Source organism: Mirounga leonina, unplaced genomic scaffold, assembly GCF_011800145.1.
Source record: "Mirounga leonina isolate KUSES-001 unplaced genomic scaffold, KU_Mleo_1.0 Mir_125, whole genome shotgun sequence".
NCBI lineage: Eukaryota > Metazoa > Chordata > Mammalia > Carnivora > Phocidae > Mirounga > Mirounga leonina.
In genome coordinates, this window is record NW_023270305.1 from 21,746,568 (window position 1) to 21,761,483 (window position 14,916).

General features: G+C 39.5%; 1 long non-coding RNA gene across 2 annotated transcripts in view; it reads right to left on the reverse strand.

Moving 5' to 3' along the window:
• Positions 1-14,916, reverse strand: part of LOC118007761 — a 101,074-nt gene that overhangs the window by 71,301 nt on the left and 14,857 nt on the right. The window contains exons 5-6 of one of the 2 annotated variants that reach the window (XR_004678479.1): positions 12,484-12,587; positions 3,899-12,012 (exon numbers count right to left, since the gene is read on the reverse strand). This is a non-coding gene — a long non-coding RNA (uncharacterized LOC118007761). Of the gene's footprint in view, positions 1-3,898; positions 12,013-12,483; positions 12,588-14,916 lie in introns of those variants that run through there. The other variant, XR_004678478.1, reaches the window with a different exon arrangement.

Here is a 14,916-nt window from a genome sequence, read left to right on the forward strand (position 1 = left end):
CAGGGCCCAACCCACTATGTTAATATTGGATATTTTAAACTATTTTAAAGTTAGATATTTCAAATAAAGATATTATTTGTAAGCATGAGGAGTAAAATGCTCACCATCTCAGCAGGACACTGATTATCAAGGAAGCTAGATTTTCTACAAGAACCCTCTTAATGACCCTCATCCCATATCCCTTCTACCTACTTGTGATTCCTTTTACTTTTTAATGCCCCTCCTTTATGGTCATAACCAAGAAACCTCACAGTCTAGCTTTGGCTCACTCTAGTCATTGTCTCAAGTTGCTTAATTTCACCAACATCAATATTAGAAAGCAATTGCTTCTTGGACTCGTGTCTTCATCTCTAGACAACTTACCTCTTCCAGATTACTATAGGCAAGTTTTGAGGAAAACAGGAGCCAAGTTATACATTTCTTCTACGTCCTATAAAACTTAGAACAATATAATGCACATAAGCAGGTGCTGGATAAATACCAAATCGTTAGAAGGTAAATACAAAGTAAACCTATGTGCTAAGAAGAGGATCCTTTATTGCAGACAAATTTGCATATCCAAGGATCATTTTTGTGAACGATTATTGCTCACAAATGTTCAGAAAACTGCAGCAAGGACATAGAATACAAAACCTAAGGAAAGATTATGGTTGGGAAGAATTGGCTTCAGGCCTAAAATTGCTTTATCGTGGTTCTGGCAGGTAATCAATAGGAAACTCTCTTGCATAGACATAAATCATAATTGAGTTTTCATCAATCCTGTGCCAAATCTGTGACTGTATGAAATCCAAGATCCCAGTGCCAAGGTGCCTTATCAATCCATATGCAAATATGCCTTTTGATGAAATCAAAGAACAAAAGAATTCAGGCAAGACTGCAACCTTGTGCTGCCAAAGCCAGGTAGACATTTAACTCTTCACATTGGCCAATGACTAAAGAATGTCTGCAGAGGGAGGCATTTCTCACAGAGTGCTTCTCCTTAAATGCTCATGGGGATTTATAAATTGGAAAAAATCAATTCACAGTGGTCATTCTCCCTAAAAGCCTATTCAAAAGGATCTTTTTCCAAAATCCCTGAAAACTTTATCTGAAATGTATTGAAAGATTACTGATTTTTAAAATAAGCTTTGTATACATAGTTTCCTTAAGGCAAAAGGAGGAAAATGGTATTAAAGACTCTTTCTTCTATTAAAAAAGATGACAAAATATCCACACTTTTCTCAGATGTAGCACACCTGATAAGATGATTTAAATTGAATAAATTTAATTCTATCCTCACTCATTTTGAGGATTTATGATTAAATTAAGATGCATAAATTAGATTACAGAGTTATAAGGATCTGTACTTTTGAAATTCTTTTGAATATTTCTCAAAACACTCTTCTTTTTTTTAGATCAACCACCAGAACTTTTTATAATCCACTGGGGCTAAGTTGCCTAAGAGAAAATTTTATCTAGATTTACTCAATTCAACTGCTCCCACCCACCTTACAACATACACACAAAGAAAAAGATTCTCTAGATCAGCACTGTCCAAAACAGTAGCCACTGCCCACATGTAGCTATTTAATTTTAAGTCAAACATAATTCAAGTGGAAAATTCAGTTCCACACTCATTTTAGCTATATTTCAAGAGCTCAATACCACATGTGGCTAGTGGCTCACAGTACCAAATCTGCATGTAAAGACAATTGCTGTCATCATAGAAAGTTCTCCTGGACATCTCTGCAAGTTTACACCATTCCTTTCAAGTCCAGAAAAATCTAAGCTTTGTATCATCACAAAAGGAGGCACCCCTTTACTCTCTAGATTCCCCTGAGAATCCTGATCTCACTACCGCCACATTTCTCACAAAAAGTGTTCAAAGAAAAGGCCGCACATTTCCCACCCTGAGCCCAGATGAATACGGAAAGAATTAATCATCTTTTAATTAGGCCAACAATTCTCAGCCAGGTTGGAGGGGAGAGGCACATCAAATTTGCTGCGGGGAAATACAGATGCAGATGTCAGCAAGATGGCAGAAAAGACATTCCAGCCCTCATACCTCCATAGACATGTCAATCCTGATAACCATCCATGGACAGGAATACCCCTGTGGAAGCCCGGGAGTCCAATGGAGAGATGCTCTTTTGAGCAAAAGAGCAAAAATAGAAACATTGAAGAGTATAAAATAAAAGTTTCACTTTGCCTGGGTCAGCCCTCCCCAAGGCAACACAGTTCAGTGCCAAGAAAGACTCCTCCGCCCATGATTTCCCCCACCAGGAAAATTGTACACTTTGTGGAATTGTATGGTATGGGAATTATATCACAATAAAGCTATTTTTTAAAACCCCGGGGTTCTAAAATAAAATTATTAAAAATTTTTAAACAACCTAAGCATATTTTTCATAAAACTTAAAAATACTTGCTCACAGAAATAAACAAAATTTGCAGTAATTTTGCAGAAGACCAGAGAAAGGCATGTGTGTTTGCCTCAATCTTTCGCAAGTGGACTACAAAAATAGGCTTTAGTTTTTATTTCTTACATATTTAGCCATGCTTGATGCAGTGCATGAAAGGAGTTAAACAATTCAAAGAAAATTGATTCCACAGTGACATCAGCAAATATAAGTTACCAATAATGCTTGGTTTCTTTCAGCCTTCTGGTAGCTTCCTTACATCTCTATCTTGAGAAATGAATCAGTTGGCACCAGAGAGTATAGTGAAAAGCAGGTCCTCTCAGAATGCAAGATCAGAAAGGACATTGGCCCATGATTAATGTGCTTATAGAGCCTCAAAATTCGAATTTTGACAAGACTTCTAAGTGAGTTTATAACACAGTCACAGAGGTACACAGGTATACTGTTAAGATTTTAAAAGGTTCAGGGGCGCCGGGTGGCTCAGTCGTTAAGCGTCTGCCTTCGGCTCAGGTCATGTTCCCAGGGTCCTGGGATCAAGCCCCGCATCAGGCTCCCTGCTGGGCGGGAGGCCTGCTTCTCCCTCTCCCACTCCCCCTGCTTGTGTTCCCTCTCTCTTTGTGTCTCTCTCTGTCAAATAAATGAATAAAATCTTTAAAAAAAAAAAAAGATTTTAAAAGGTTCATCATGTATCCTATGATGGTTAATTTTATATGTCAACTTCACCGGACCATGAGGTTCCCAGACATTTGGCCAAACATTATTGTGGGTATGTCTGTGAAGGTGTTTCTGGGTGAGATGAATGTTTAAATGGGTAGACTGAGTAAAACAGATTGTTCTCCCTAATGTGAGTGAGCCTCATCCAACCAACTGAAGATCTGAATAGAACAAAAAAAGGCTGAATTAGAGGGAAGTCCTCCTGCCTGACCCCTTGAGCTGGGATGTTGGTCTTTTCTAGCCTTTGGACTCTGACTGAAACACTGGCTCTTCTTAGGTCTCGAGTCTGCTGGCTTTTGGACCATCATCAGCTCTCCAGATTCTGAGGCCTTGGACTTGGACTGGAATTATACCATTGGCTCTCCTGGGTCTCCATCTTGCCAACTGCAGGTCTTGGGATTTCTCAGCCTCCATAATCACATGAACCAATTTCTTATCATAAATCATAGATGATAGTTTGATTAGTAGATATTCCTGACTAATACCAACATTAAATAATCTTTAATTTTGTGCTGTTTACCAGACCACAATCCTTACAATAGTCTATGACTAAATATTGCTGTTAACACGTTAATTATATTGTTGATAGGGTAATTATATCACATGACATAGTGTTATATATACATTACAAATATTTTTCATTAAAATAGCATTTGTTACATACTACTTTTTTTTTAAGATTTTATTTATTTATTTGAGAGAGAGAGAGCACATGAGAGGGGGGAGGGTCAGAGGGAGAAGCAGACCCCCTGCTGAGCAAGGAGCCCGACATGGGACTCGATCCCGGGACTCCAGGATCATGACCTGAGCCGAAGGCAGTTGCTTAACCAACTGAGCCACCCAGGCGCCCCACATACTACAACTTTTATAACTTTATCTTGGCTTTCCTAGAAGATTTTTTCTATAGGGATCTTATGTAATAGTAATGGTCCAATTTTTTATCAAGCTTTGAGAAACTCTGATGGAAACCCTATGTAAATCAGAACACTTACCTCTCCATTAATTTGTATGATCTTGGCTGAACCTTGACTCTGATGTGCCTCAGAGTAACCAAATGGACAATGATGGTGATAGTTTCTACCTTTATTAATAAGGTTTGTATTAGGATCAAATAAGAACCATGAAAAATGCCTTCAAATATAAAGCAGTATACAGTAGTGATATAATATTACTGTGTTTAAGTAGCTGAATGTTTAATATTTTAGTATTAACTGAGATCTCTCTAATCACAGTAGAGAGAAAACCTTAATGGTCAGCTAAACTAGAATAAAATCTACAAGTTAGAATAAAATTTGAACATATTAAAAATATATAATGCAAAAAAATCATTAGATCATTTTCTCCTTCTTTAATTTATAGTGTAATGTGGGATGAGAAGTGAACTTGTTATATTCATGGAGCAGATAAGCTATTAAATTAATTTCAGGTAAACAAACCAGATAAGAGAGAGCATGTTTATTGACATGGAAAGCCACTTCACTTTTCTATAAATTACTACCATACAGATGCTTATTAATGTAATGTTTTTCATGTAGTACCACCAAGGAAAGCCTGTCTCACAGAAAGGAATCACATTGTTTGAAATTGCCAAAAACTTTGAAGCATAGTGCCAGGTATAACATAAGTGCCTAGTTAATATTAGTAGACTGATTAGAGAAAAAAAATTATGTATAAACAAGAATATTAAATATAGGAGCACACAGATAATTCTTTTACTCAGTATCTTAATACTATGTCCAGTTTGGAGCCTGAAACATGAGTGTTTGGAGAACTTGGAGTAGTTCCAGAGAAAAGCAATGAAAATGATTAAAGAGTTGGAAAATGGGGCCTATAAATCATGACTACAGGAATTGGGGCTTATTTAACCTGAAAGAAAAAGCTACATGACTGTACCAGATTCTTATATCTGAAACTTGGAGATGATGAGATTTGTCATGAGCCATCCATACAGCTGTGCAAGCAGAAAGAAATCCAGAAGCAACAAAGATATTTTCAAAGCATCACTATTATTTCTGTAAATATCTAACTCTCTCTCTCTTCTTGTGATTTTCAAAACAACCAACAGCAGCCCTAGGACAGGCAGGGTGTGCAGACAAGTGCAACCCACATACATTTATCAAGTGCACCTTACCTTGCTGAGCATTGCGGAGAGAAAGGAGTAGGCACACAACCCCCAGAGCATGAGAGTTAGTCAAGGAGACTCCCATACAAAGAGAGTCCCAGGATGTCTGGAAACCTCCCATGTCAGAGACGATGCAAAGTCCCTTAGTGTCTCTAAGGAAGGCACACTCAAGTTTACTTAGGAGGCTGGAGAGGAGAAGAAGCTGCTTCGCTAGGGTCTTGATGCTGCAAGTGAGTTTGCTGGGCAGAAGTAGGCGGGAGGGCAGTAAGGCTATTCTGTGTAAATGGAAGAGCAAGCCCAGAAAAATCAGGCAGGACAGAGTAGATTTGAGAAATATTATCACATCCACTTCCCAGATAAGAAACTAAGGCTCTAAGGTCTCAATGACTTGTAAAAGGTTAGCAGCAGTTAATGTCAGAGCTGGGACTTGAACCCACAATTCCTGATTTCGAGTCTGTTAGGGCTCTTTATGAATTCTTGTTATTCATTTAGCAGTTCTAACGTGCTGTAGTTTGTCCAATAAATAATTTCTTTGCATTACAACTGAAGCTGTTATCTATAGGAAATCCATCTTGTTGAGTAATTTGGGGGTGGGGAGAGGGAGATATGATGTCATCATGGTCACACAGTACCCAACTCACTGAATTCTGTAAACACACACACACACACACACACACAAATGCATTACTTACAAATAGAGTTTAATTTAGCCAGTCATTTAATAAAGAATAAAGTATCTCATCTTTATTTGTTCTGTTACACACCACATGATAAAGACAAGACATATAAACTGGAATTAAATCATTTTCAATTTTTTATTTTAAATTAAAACAAAATACACCACCATACTTGTGCTGTCAGGAAGAGGGTTTTCTGTTATCAATCCTGCTGCAGCTTCACGTCTTTTTTTTCTCTCATGTTTTAAATGGAAATGTTTCATATGCCTTCAATCTAACAATAGTCAAAAAATTATTCTGGATCAACACATACAAAATTCAGGGAGAGAAGCAGCTTATTGGAGTCCACACAAATTGCAAGATAAAATATGAGTCAATGTATTTGGGGGGGTGGCAATTTATTAAATCTGAATATTTTATGTCACAGTCATTGACTGAAAATGAAGAAAAAATATATTTCCCGTTCTTTTTATTTCTGTTTGGAAGGTTCAGCAGAATAAATTTCACAGAAGACAAATATTGGGGAAAATGAAACAATTCTTCAAGACACCCTGGTATTTCTTAAAAGGTTCTCAGGCAATCTCCCAGTTAAATAAGTTGCTCTAGAAAACCTCACACCAACATTTTCAAATTGACCTCCTTTTACCCTGTTACATGACTGGAAATCACCTTAAAATTCAATATCAGAGGATGAACTTTTCTTGTTCAGTTTCTCAAGTGTTCTAATTGTAATTATATCCAATTTGTTGGTAGCGGCTCAAGGACATGAGAGCTGCCCTTTCTGTCCCTACTTGCTTGTCCTCCTCTCCTTGCATGAAAGCCCTACAATAAACGAGGAACACACAATTGTGCTCCGTGATTCACACCTGCTTATGATTGTCCCTGGGTGCTTGCCTGTAGGAAGACACTGGAAAGTCACTGAAAAGGAGGGCAATTTCTTAGCCATTAGTTTGTAAGAATCGTGGCCGCCCCGTATGATTTATAACATGAACATCATGACCTAGATGTTCTCAGAAGGTATTGGTCTCCCCAATCCCCTTTCACGGGCCTCCTGAGTTATTTTCCTTAGAAAGAGTGCATCTAAAAGCTAATAGTTTTGAGTATAAGCTTTAGTACATGTTTGAACTTTTGACTTCATGTCAGGCTAACCTAAAAAATTGGGAAATTCAATCTCATCCTGCTGTGAGAACTAATCAACTCTGACACCACTGAAGAGAGTGTTCGAGCTCAGAGATCGGCACTAGCTGGTGCCCATACACTGGCAGGGAGATCATGCAAACTAGTCTCTGCAGGGATGGTTCTCCAGGGTGAGGGTTGGAGGCAAAGTCCCCCTCACCTAAAGCTCAGGTGCACAAGGCAGAAGAGTAGTATATGCTCTATCCTAAAGAAAATGGCCCGGGTTAAAATGGGAGAGTTTGGAAAGGTGAATGGAACCACAGATAAACCATATTCTCCAAACTGGGATTTAAGTGGCCAGACTCTCTGTCTTAGGATCCAGCAGATTTCCTTGATGAATGGGGGGGTCCTCAGGGAATGGTGCCCTGGGTAGAAGAATCAGGACAGGGAGTAAACCCTAACTTGGTTTGTTATGAAGGATGCCTGTATCAGGTCAGCCTAGGGTATGCTACAGTAAAAATTATCCCAAAATCTGAGTTGTTCAAAAGTTCATTTCTCACTCAGGCTGTGTGTCCATTAGGGGTCGGCTGGGGAGCTCTACTCTGTTAATTCTCTGTCAGGAACCCAGATGAAGGGAGAGTTCATCTGTGTGCAGTCATGTTTACTCTGGCAGAAAAATGAGGATGTGGTCAATCATATACCAGCCTTTAAAATTCATCCTGCAAGTGACACTTGTCACTTCTGTTATTATTTCATTGGTCATCGCAAATCATGTGGTCACATCTAACTCTAAGGGGGCAGGGAGAAATAACCCTCCCATGTGCCCAATAGGAGGACTAAAAATATTTCATGAGCAGCATTCATGACTACCAAAATGTCCACTTCACTAGGATGTGTCATGACTGTGGGTAGGGGGTCGTCTGAAATGAAAGTGTGTCTGAACAGTTTGCTGTTTGGTGGACATGTGACAATATTTCAACATTCACAAGTCCAGCCCCCACTCAGTCCTCTCCTTGACCTGGGTATAAATTTTAGGTGTCAATTTCTGTGGTAGGCAGATTAATGGTCTCTGTCCCCCAAAGATGTCCATGTCTTACTGGCCAAACACTTCTGGTGAAGGGGGACCTCACTGTCTCTCAAGATTATACTCTATGAATATGTTACCTTATGTGGCAAAATGAACTTTGCAGAGATGATTAAGGTAAGGATCTTGGGATGGGGAAACTATCATGGTTTTTCCAGATAGGCCCAATGTTTTATCACAAGGACCCTTATAAGAGGGAGACAGGAGTGTGAGTCAGAGAAAGAGAGCTTTGGCTTTGAAGATGGAGGAAGGGGCTACCAGCCAAGGAATGCAGGCGGCCTCTAGGAGCTGGAAAAAGTAAGAAAATAGTCTCTACCAGAGCATCCAGGAAGAACACAGCCTTGCCTACACCTTGATTTTAGTACAGTTATTTCAGACTTCTGAACTCCAGAAGGGTAAGAGAATAAAATTGTTTGTTTCAAGCCACTAAGGTTGTGGTGACTTGTTCTAGTAGCAATAGGAAACTAATACCATGTCCCACAAAATATGATGGAAGATGACCATGTTTGGAATGGGCAGGGGGGATGACAAGAGGCACTGCTGCAAAGCTGCCTTGTTGGTACATGATGAGTAGGAATTCCACTGCCAGCACTCAATCCCATTGACCCAGGAGGGCAGGCGGCCCCAGCTCCAAGGGGATCTCTAGCAAAAGGACCTGGTCCTAGCCCCTCGATGATGTTTGCAATAAGTAAACACCACCCCACATGCACAATAAAACATGAATTCCATCTTGCTTTTCTTTCTCCATCTAACTTTTCCCTCTCCACATCCCAACTTCTCTCTCTGAGCTGCAACTTCAGTTTTCATTTCATTTGAACCCAGGGGCAGAAACCACAGCTGGGCAAGGTGCTGTCATGATTGTGAGGACCTTAACCTGCAGAGCATTACACAGTTTCAGTGTTGGCAGGCATCTGAAAAAGATATAGGGTCAACCACACACCCAAAACTTAAATCTGCTCTACAACTTCCCTCCAACGTTAATAGCCAAACACTTCTGATGAGGGGGACCTCACTGTCTCTCAAGATAGCCTTTTCTATCTTTGCACAACTGGAAAGCTTTAGATCAGTATAAGCACATGGTTACTACTCATTGGTCCTTTTCCATCCCTGGAGATGGCTAAGAATATAGAATAGTTCTAATCCCACTTTTAAATGATGAACCTTGAAACACTTAAAGATGTTTGTGGGATTTAAGAAAGAAAAATTGTTTCCCTTAGAAACAATGGCTAAAACACACGAGTGGCTTGGCAGGAATTTCTTCTTCAAATGAGTTTATCTCCATGTGAGAATAATATAATATTTTGATGACATAGATGGAAGATGATTAAAACCTGGATAGACCCTGATATTAAAGGTCCCAATTAAAATTATCACAGTGCAAGTTCTAAGGTAATGAGGGGAGAGGAGGAGAGCACAGCCCCTGGGAGCCAGAAAGTGTGAGAAAGCTCAGGAAAGAAGCATAGCAGAATTTCTCTTGACCTGTCAGCGCATTGTATCCTCTTTATGACTTCGTGGAGTCAGAGAGACTACCTTTCAAAAATGTCTTCTAGAATAAGTCAGCTTCATTGTTGAGTTATCTCATATACAATAACGAATCAAACAGAGGACTTTGAGGCAATTGTCATTTTTTTTTTTTTTTTTTTAGAATTAATTGACCCAATTCTATATTGTCCATTTGCTTCCCATTCAAATCCATTACAGGTCTTTTTCTGCTCTGGTCTTTGTCTCAGCCAGCTGACCCCTAGGGTCAGAATGACCCAAACTTACTAGCCTGCTGGCTTCCAGTTGGGTTTGGTCAACAGAAGACAGTTGCAGAAGATAAGAGGGTGGGAGGAGAAAAGATTGGGTTATTTATTCTCCCTTCTTAGACAAAAGGATTCTGGCAGCTGCTATGATAGATCCTATAAGCCATTTCCTCCCACAGGGCTTCACCTAGCTCCTGCAATGGACAGCAATCAGCAGCATCCAGCAGACAACAGTTCCTCAGACATACTTATTCGGTTTCATAGCAGAATGCCTCAGAGAGACATTTACATTGAAAGGCTTTCCCCAGCACCTGATTTTCTGGCAAGTTCCAAAGTGAGGATTTCCAGCAAGTTCTGCCAGTGCAAAACCACAGCAACTTCTTTACCACCCAATGAGCCATGATTGTGTTGTTCAACAAATACTGACTCTTAGCATCCCCCCTCCCCCCAGAATGGGTGGTTCTTCCTTGTATGTTCTCTCTTAACCAAAGATAGTGCTTATCATTATATCCACCATTCATACATTTCTTAGAATTCTGTTCTTACCAACAAATCCCTCATTCTAATTCCATGTTATAGTTAATAATACTTCATATTAAATTTGGTCTGTTTGAATTACCATATGATTTCACTCTCCTTACTGAAACCTGACTGATACAATAGTGAACAACTCTTGGTAAAGTTTCATGTACTTACATAGTAGTTGCATTCCTAAGATATTCAGGAATTATATAATGCTCCAAAATATAAGCTTTTTGTATATGTGTAAAATGGAGTTAGGGTGCAGACTCAGGAAATTACAAACAGTTTTTTACCTGGGTGTAAGCAGGCCCCTTACAGCTGTACATATTGTGCACAACATTGTCCTATGGGGCCACCGTGCCCAGCAGATCTATGTCAGTGGTGCTTCCAAAAATCCCACAGTCCACAATCTGCATAACTGTATGTGGCAGCCCTATAATGTAGATATACCCATTCAGATATTTGAAAGTTGGGCAAGATGTAGGACAATTCTTCCATATGTAGGACCATCCCACCTATTTCAGTACACCCAACATCTCCGAACTCCATCCATTCTATAACAGTACTACATCCCAGTCATTCCGACAACTGAAAATATCCCACACATTTACAAACTGCTCTGCTGGGAACAACAACCCACTCATGCCGCATTTCCCTGATCTCCCCTGTAAGGGCTCATTCTTGCTCCAGTCACACCAATCTTCTTGATATTCTCTAACAAGTCCATATTCCCCCCTTCGAGAGACTTTGCAACTTATTTCTCTGCATGGAATGCTCTTAGGCTTAATATCTCCAAACTCACTTTCACTCCCTTCAGACTCCTGCCCAAATGTCATCTTATCAGAGTCCTTCTCTGGCCCACCCTATATAAGATAGAAATCCCGCACCCACCCAGCATTCCTCATCGCTCTTATCTCGCTTTATTTTTCTTAACATCATGAACACTGTCAGCAGCACTGTACATTTTACTGAGTTACCTATTTTCTGTATCCCTCACTAGCACTTAAGCAACTTGAGACCAGGGACTCGACCTGTTGTGTTTACTGCTGTATCCTCAACACTGAGAACAGTGCGTTACTTATACTAGGCACCCAATGATTATTTGTGGAATGGATAGTCTGTGGTAACAACGTCACTCATAGTAGCACGTGCTCAGTAACCCTCCTTTCCCTGTTCCTCCAAGTCAATGAGTTCAATCACTTTACTTCCTTTATCCTCCTCCCCACCCCAAACTTGAATTGCACTGCCCCAAAGTAGAATGGATCAGAATGTCAGCAAGCCCTATGTTAGAATATTAGAATATTCGAGCACATTGATTTTTCTTGTGGGGATAAATGCAGAATAGCTTTCAGATGAGGAGATGTGTGATTTCCCTAAATTTATTTAATGTAAGTGTGCCTTCCATATAAGTTTGGAAGGCAAAGATAAGAGTAGAAACTGGACCTGCCATGACACAAATCACTTAGAACACATTGTCATATTTAATCTGTACAGCCATCTTGAAAAAATAGATCAAACTAAAGCTATTTCACTGAGGAGAAAACTAAGGTTCAGTGATATTAAGTTTCTATCAGAGTGCAATTCAAAACCATGTCTTTCTGACTCCGGAATTTATGGTTGTTTTACCACATCACTGAAACGAGACAATGAAATACGTTGAGCACAAGTGCAATTTCCTCACAATTCAAGTACCATTTTAAGGGTAAATGCTTCTAGAGAAATATCCTGATTCATTTCTAAGAGTATTTATTCCATGCTCATTTATGAGTAGTATCTAGAAACACATAAAGTCAACTCTCCCTCATCTTTAGATGAATTATGCAAAATTTTGGCTTGCCCATGGCAAACTTTTGTTTAAAGCCGGTTTATTAACCAAGGGCACCAACTCTGCTTAATGAATTGCTTTGTTGATATTATTGGCAGTTTGTATTCTGCCTACTTAATTACTGTGTTCTAAAATAATCAATCTTTTTTGTCTCAGCAAGGCCAAGGCAAATTATGAGATGGAGAGATGCTTCTGTGCTCCTCCCATCCCTTCCTTGTTAGGATCTGGCTAGGAAACAGAGAAACAAAAAGAAGAGAGACTACAAGGAGAATTGCTTACTTCACAGTAGGTCTGACCTCTACAGGTCAATAACCAGAATCCAGGTAGGCCAGTATCCATCCCAGTAGCCAGTGTTCAGCTGGTATTGGACCAGTGGTCTTAACCTTAGAAGTCAAAGAGATATTAATCATTTCTATGTGCACACTATTGAGTGTTTTCTATATTATTATTTAATTCTCACAATATGAAGATTTACTCTTAGCTCCAATTTACACATGAGATATTGAAAACCTTGACTAAATTTAAATATAAAGGAGCTAGAATCTCACCCAGGTCCATCTGATTCCAGGGCCTGTGCCCTTGACTACTGAACTATGGTGGAGGACAGGAATGTTCCATGTCAGAGAGGGCTGGAGCATCTCAATTCCCAGTGCTAGTCTGTGGAAGCAGAAACTTATATAGAAGAGGACATGATCCGTACCCCTGGCCATGAGCAAGACACAACCAAGTCGGCCCAGGCTCTAACTAAGTGTACCAGGGCTCAGGGCAGGCTCCAAATTCCAGCCAGGAGCTAGAATGCCAGAGCAAGAGAGAAGACTGAGGACAAGACCCTCAAGTAAATGAGTACAACAGGAGGAAAGAAATACATGTCAGGTATATGAGTGCCTGGGGCTCATCCCAGGCACACCAGTCCCCTGGTGACATATATAATCTGTGATTCCACAGATCACTGTGTCTCACTTAGGTAAGGCACTGCACACAGCATCTCAAAAGCTTCTGGATGGAGCTATATAAAAGGACCTAACTGCAGTAAAAAGATTGCAGAAGAAGACCTTAAAATCCAACAAAAAAATTATCAAAACTCTTACACATACACAGCATTATCTGCTTCATTCATTCCACTAATATTTCCTGAGAACACACTATATACCAGACACTTTTTTTGAGTTTAGACTTTTGAGATCCTATCCAAATTTGAATAGTCTAAATATGTAGTTTTGTTTGTCTCTCCAGATTTGCACTTATTTTTAACCACCTTATTCTTGACTTGTGTTTCCTGAAACTTGACTATAGTAGAAGTTTTCCAGGTAGAGGAAGGGAAGGGAATTCCAGGCCAGGAAGTGAGTGGCATGAACAGACAACCTGAAATGTGAAAGATCTCTATGTGCTTTGGGGAAAGGTGAGGAGTACACGTGGGTGAAACATAAAATCAGGGACATGGTAAGTGGGGATGACAGAGTCACCATCTTTATTTTGCTCTGTGGGGGAAATTTCAGATCACGGAGGTAGATGATGTAGAAATAGTTGGAGGCAGGTAAGGCTTTCATGTGGTACTTCATATCACACTCCTCCCACCTGATTGTTTTAGCTTTCAGTCCATCTCATTTTCAGGAGGAATGTGCTTTGAAATCCAATCATTTCAATTTAGGATCTGTTCCAAGGAAGGTTGATTTCTGGAAGAAAAACTTGGATAGGTTCCCAGCCTCTCCTCAGCTCAGTCTTCATTCACAGCATGGTTTCCTCATTCTCTTTGATGTCAAATTTCAGAACATCATTGGGTGTAACCCATATTCAAACATAAGTTCAATAAACCCATCCAAAACCAAATTCAAATGTTCTCACAATATTCCTCATTTTAGATTGGCCATGTGTTGATCTGATTTACTCCCCAGATTTGAGAGTCTTCTCTTTCTGGCCACAGTAAATCAATGGTTGCCCCTAAACAAGAGTGCCCCCCCTAAGGGGACAATTAGGGCTGAAATCCAGCACCAGTTCTGCTCGTTGTGGAACTGACAGGAGGCCATGTCCACTCCCAAAATAAAGTGTCTGGCTCTTTCCATACCAAGAAACTGTTTAGGCTATCAGAGGCCATTTGGCCCAACAGGAAAAAAATAAGCCTAAATGATATAGTCCTATTTCTATTGAAAAGAATAATGACAAAAGAGAAATAATTTTGTCTAGAAGAAAAGGAGTTGAACTCTAGGACAATAACAAAATGTGATTTTATATAAAATAATACAATTCATGGGGCGCCTGGGTGGCTCAGTCAGTTAAGCATCTGATTTTTTTTTTTTAAGATTTTATTTATCTATTTAGTGAGAGAGCACGAGTGGGCAAGCAGGGTGTGGAACCTGCTTTGGATTCTTTCCCTCCCTCTCCCTCTATCCCTCCCCCCTCCCTCTCCCTCTCTAAATAAATAAATAAACAAATAAATAAATAAACAAAGATAATAATACAATGCATGCAAATAAGTGCTTGTCATACAGTAAGCAGAACAATGATGGCTACTTGTTACTGTTATCAGTAATAATAATAATATTATTATTGTTATTATTGTTGTTATTATTTTCAGGATATTGAGAGTATTTATGTAATTGACTTAGAGTTACAAATGAATCCACAGCTAATATGCTATCATTTCAGTGTAAATTGAATATAGCAATTCTGATCTATAAAAGAAGACTTAAACTCTGTCATGATGTTTTTGTTTTT